Source organism: Budorcas taxicolor, chromosome X, assembly GCF_023091745.1.
Source record: "Budorcas taxicolor isolate Tak-1 chromosome X, Takin1.1, whole genome shotgun sequence".
Lineage (NCBI taxonomy): Eukaryota > Metazoa > Chordata > Mammalia > Artiodactyla > Bovidae > Budorcas > Budorcas taxicolor.
In genome coordinates, this window is record NC_068935.1 from 28432054 (window position 1) to 28437976 (window position 5923).

The 5923-nt window shown below is 44.7% G+C and overlaps 1 non-coding gene across 1 annotated transcript; it reads left to right on the forward strand.

Moving 5' to 3' along the window:
- The first annotated feature begins 1072 nt into the window (after window positions 1-1072).
- On the forward strand, window positions 1073-1199 carry LOC128070679 (small nucleolar RNA SNORA40). The gene has a single exon (XR_008201653.1). It is a non-coding gene; the product is annotated as a small nucleolar RNA SNORA40 (small nucleolar RNA).
- Window positions 1200-5923: the final 4724 nt, after the last annotated feature.

A 5923-nucleotide genomic window follows, 5' to 3' on the forward strand; every position in this document is an offset into this window, starting at 1 on the left:
GCCAAAGAGCTCAGCCTTTACGCCCCAGAGTCTGGAGTCTCAAGCTGTGCTCTCTAGGGCCAACACCTGCTCCATTCTGGAGCCAAGTGAGACGGATGCTCACAGTGAAAAAAATCAATTAATGGGTAGAAACTTTTCTATTTTAACTTTTTGTAACCATAAAGTTTTCTTCAGTCTTTGACAGATGCTCCTTCTTATCTGTGAGCCGGCAACAGAATGAATGAACATATAGCAAAAGAATATTAAACAGACAGTCCCAGGACTGATCATGCTTAATTCAACAGTTTATTTCTTTTTTCATGGACATCTGTGCTTGTGGCTATGATTTTGTATCGCACTCACATTATGTAGATGTATTTTCTGCTAGCAGAAGTGTTCTTTTGAAAAGTGTTTGATTTCATATCGTGCCATGGAATATATCAATTATTTCCTGGCACTCTAGAAAGAATACCATGACTTCCAGCTGCCATGCCACCTGAACCAGCTGGAGAAACTGTCCCTTAGATGGTGAGGAGCCACCAAAGGGTTTAGAGCAGGGGAGCAGAATGAATGCATTTGCAATTTTGAAATGTCACTCTTGTTCCAGCTTGGGGAGGAGACTGGAGCAGAGAGTGATGAAAGCAGTTAGGACTCGGGAATTAACTCACGGTTGTAGCAGTTCAGGCAAGAAATGATGGTGACAGTGACATGGGATTGGATTGGAAAGGAGGGAACAGGGCACGCTTTAAAAAGGGCATCCATTATAAGGGCCTTGTGCACCATGTTAAAGATGCTAAGTTTGCACCCTCTTGAGAATAAGAGTCTTTGAAGAGTTTCTTGATGAATGGCTGCAGCAGAACCACCTGTCCTTCTTCTTATAGAAACAGAGGCCAAGAGGCCACCTCGGACCTGCCAAATCAGAATCTTTGCTTGGGAGGAGTATGGGTGTGTAAGAAGCTCCCCCAGGCAGTTGTGGAGAACCACCGCATGATGGTTAGTGAGTGGCGGTATAGCAGTGAGATCTAGGTTTACACAGTGCACTCAAGACACCACGAGAATAACTGATTGAATGAAGGCAAGAACAGAGACAGATAGCACTTGTGTTTGTTTTTGTTTAATTTGTGGACAAAGACTTACAGACGAGTGTGAAAGTAAATCCTCTTTTGCAACCCACAACTCATTGTTCAGTATGAGTTTTGATACAGATAAGGAGGAACATCATCCATAAAATGGGTGTGTATTGATGAGCATTAAGATTGCTTCCAGGGCTGTAGAGTTAAATAAGCTTTTAAATTACCAGCTGTATTGATCCTAGTACTCAGTTTTAATGTTGACATGAAACAAAGATGGGCTTCTTTTTTTAGGCTTTTATCTTCGGAATACAGTGTCTGGATTTTTCAAAGGTATTGGCATATCCCAATGATCTCTGTCAGGTTTTAGGGTGTGATAACTTAGGAATTAATATGATTTGAACTTGATAAGTTTTTAGAGAACTAGACAGATCCCATCTCCTGAACCTAAACAGGATCCTATAGTAAACTGCTTGAGGAAATTGGATCTTGAAGATTACAGGTGGCAAACTTTGACGTGCGCTCCATTAAAGATCAAAAAGACCCAACTAAAACAACTGTGGCAAACATCACAGCTGTGGATTGAGCAGAACTTTTTGAAAGGGCTACCTTGAAGATGACAACTTTGGAGGAGCTATGGTGATTGGCAGTGGAAAGAATCAGAACATGTGAAAATCCTTAAAAATTTATTGACTTAAATAACTTTGCCTATGTTATGAATAAAAAGAAACCTTTGTGCAGAAAAAAAAAAAAAAAGGAAGAAGAACAGAGACAGGGAGAGCAGTCAGGAGGCTACTGCCATGGTCCTAGGCTGACTTTCTGCATTGGGCAAGAGCCAGAACTCAAGGGAAGGTTTGGCTCACCACCCCCATCAGGGATACTAGTTATCCTTAGAAACTTACCTGTACACACCATTTTAGACAAATGATACAATTTTGTATTTTCCCAAACAATTCTTGTTCACCACAATTAGTCCTCAGTGGTCTTCCCAGCGTCACAGAGTTTGCCTAAGATGTATAATCATGTAAAATGCATGATGTACCTACCAGGGCACTTCCCTGGGCACTGGGAGAGGTAGAAAGATGAGATATGCCTTCTGTTCTGCGGGAAGTTCCCCTCTAACGGAGGAAACCAGACATGGACTATAGCCTACCAGGCTCCTCCGTCCGTGGGATTCTCCAGGCAAGAGTACTGGAGTGGGTTGCCATTTCCTTCTCCAGGAGATCTTCCCAACCCAGGGATCGATCCCGCATCTCCCGCATTGCAGGCAGACACTTTACCATCTGAGCCACCAGGGAAGACTCAGAGATATACCCACTAACAGTCAAATGTCCTGCACTATACTTGTGTTTAGTCGCTCAGTAGTGCCTGACTCTCTGCAATCCCATGGACTGTAGCCCGCCAGGCTCCTCTGTCTATGGGATTCTCCAGGCAAGAATGCTGGAGTGGGTTGCCATGCCCTCCTCCAGGGGATCTTCCCCACCTGGGGATTGAACCTAGGTCTCCTGCATTGCAGGCGGATTCTTCACTATCTGGGCCACCAGAGAATAGTGAATACCAAATATGTCATAAGCCAGTAACCAAGATGCAGCATAGACAATGAATACCAATGCTCTGTTTCTTTTCTTTTTTGTTTTTTGTGTTTGTTTTTGCCATGCCTCATAGCTTGTGGGATCTCAGTTCCCCTACCAGGGATTGAACCCAGCCCTGGAAGTGAAGGCAGCGAGTCATAACCACTGGACAGCCAAGAAATTCCCCCAGTGCTCGATTTCTTAACCTAGCAATGGTCACATGGGTGTTTGCTTTATAAGTATCGATTTTTGCTTTGTCTTTCTGCTTTAGGAACGCTTCAGGATATGTGTTTCATTTCACAAGATTAAAAAAAGGTTTACTGCGCACCCTAGAGCCCAGGCTCCTCAACAAGAGAAGCCACTGCAATGAGAAGCTGGCGCACTGCAACTAGAGAGTAGGCCCCACTCACTGCAAGTAAAGAAAGACAGAGCACAGTGATGAAGACCCAGCACAGTCAAAAGTAAACAAGTAAATTAATCAGTTAATTAATTTTTGAAGAGGTTTAAGAAGACAATAAGTTCTGTGAGTTGAATGATACTCACCGACAGCCCCTAGACATCGTACAGAATCTAGAGAAACAAGGTGTCTACCCAGTGACCTTGCAGTCTTCCATAGATGAGCCACCAGCACTGTGAAGGGATTGAAATAAGCCACAGAAACAGAATCAAGATGGTAATGACACCTCAGTGAGATACGGGTGAAGTTTATTTTTTTTTAATCATTCTGTCAGTGCTTTGAAAATGCTTTGGTTTAGTTTTGTATCCATACACATGTGCATACACACACAGAGTATCTTATTCCAAAGCATATTTTATGGGTCAATAAACTGGGAATAGAACATCATTATCAAAAGAGAGGATTCAGATATGCTAAATCTAGTGGGTTGATATAATCTCTGTAATTAAGTTTTAAATAGGATTCTCAGCTTCCTGGAAGCCATAACAAAGGGAGAAATACTGGTTGGCTTCATTTTGTGTGGGGTTTTTGTTTTTGTTTTTCTGGTCGTGCCAAGCAGCTTTGGGATCTTAGTTCCCTAATCAGAGATTGAACCTGTACTCTCCGTAGTGACAGCATGGAGTCCTAACCACTGGACCACTAGGAAATTGCTGTTTTATGTGTTTTCTATACATAAGAATCATTAGCCTCACAAATATTAATAGAGTACCTGAAAAATGAAACTGAACGTGTTAGTCGCTCAGTTATGTCTGACTCTTTGCGACCCCATGGACTGTAGCCTGCCAGGCTCCTCTGTCCATGGAATTTTCCAGGCAAGAATACTGGATGGAGTGAGTAGCCAATCATTTCTCCAGGGGATCTTCCCAGCCCAGGGATCGAACCTGGGTCTTCTGCAGGGCAGGCAGATTCTTTACCATCTGAGCCACCAGAGAACCTACTGTATGCCAAGTCTTAGACTAGATGCCAGAGATCAATAATGAGTAAAAACAAACTTGGTCCTTGCCTTCACGGAGCTTATGGTCTAGTAGGGAGCACAGATAATAATCAAATAGTCATATGCATAAAGGAAGAACTAAAACTGCAATAAGAGCAATTAAGTGAAAGTGAAGTCACTCAGTCGTGTCTAACTCTTTGCGACCCCGTGGACTATAGCCCTCCAGGCTCCTCCGTCCATGGAATTTTCCAGGCAAGAGTACTGGAGGGCATTGCCATTTCCTTCTCCAGGGGATCTTCCTGACGCAGGAATCGAACCCAGGTCTCCCGCATTGCAGGCAAACGCTTTAACCTCTGAGCCACCAGGAAGCCCCTAGAGCAATTAAGGAGATATTTATTGTGCCCTGAGAACTTATAATGGCAAGGAGGTATTTATTGTGCCCTGAGAAATTATAATGGCAGGGGTGGGGGGATGTAGATTTGACCCAGTCTAGCCACCAGGGCTTCTTGGTGGCTCAGAGGTTAAAGTGTTTGCCTGCAATGCGGGAGACCTGGGTTCGATCCCTGGGTGGGGAAGATCCCCTGGAGAAGGAAATGGCAACCCACTCCAGTATTCTTGCCTGGAGAATCCCATGGACAGAGGAGCCTGGAAGGCTACAGTCCATGGGGTCGCAAAGAGTTGGACACGACTGAGCGATTTCACTTTCACTTTTAGCCTGTGAGTGTAGGGGGCTTCCTGGAGGAAGTGGTGTTTGAGTAGAGATCTATAGATTAAGTAGGAGTCAGCTAGGTGAAGGGGGAACTGAAGCCGAAAATGAAAGGGAAAGAGCAAAGGGAAGAGCATGTGCCGAGGCTCCATTCAAAGGACAGACAGGAAACTGGTGTGCCTGGAGTACAGACAGACTGGAGTGGAATGCAATGAGGCTGGAGACATGGGCATAGAGCCAAATCATTCAGGGCTTTGGTCATTGTTCAGAGCTGTTTGGAATTTTTTATGCTAAGCAATGGGAAGCCACTGAGGGATTTGAGACAGGAGTGTGACATGATCAGACTCGTGTTTTGAAAAGTTCCCTGGCTTCAGTGTCGAGAGCATATTGAAGAGAAGAAAATGGAGGCAGAAAACCAGTTAAGGGAATTTCCTGGTGGTCCATGGCAGAGGCCACAGGTTCAATCCCTGGTCAAGGAACTAAGATCCTATACCTCACAGCATGGCCCAAAATAAAGGAAGGAAGGAAGAGAACCAGTTAGGGAGCTTTCCTGGTGACTCAGTGGTAAAGAACCCACCTGCCAATGCAGGAGACATGGGTTCAAGCTCTGGTCCAGGAAGATCCCACAAGCCACACAGAAATGAAGCCTGTGCACCACTACAATTGAACCTGTGCTCTAGAGCCTGGGAGCCAGAAGCCCATGCACCCTAAAGCCCGTGCTCCACAGTGGTAGAGGCCATCGCAATGAGAAACCCGAGCACCGTGGCTAGAGAGTACCCCCTGCTCACTGCAACTGGAGAGGGAACCACACAGCGGCGAGGACCCAGCACAGCCAAATAAATTAATTAATTAAAAAAGGAAACCAGTTAGGAGGCTCTTTTAGTTGTCCAGCTGAAAGATCATGGAGGCTTGTACTAGGGTGGTAGAAGATGGAGAGAAGAAAGCTTACTGGCTAGCTATTTAGAAGATAAAGACAACCTAGACTTGGTAATGTGGGAGATGAAGGAGACAGGGATGCCAAAGTTGACTCTTATGTTTCTGGCTTGTATGGTGGTGCTTTTTATGGAGATGGGGAACACTGGAGAACCTCTGGTTTGAAGAAGAGAGAGACCATCTTTGGCTCCAGTTTGGAACTAGCTTGAGTTTGAGATGCTTTTGAAACCCTGAAGGGGAAGATGCCAAGTAGGCAACTGGAGCTCCCATAAA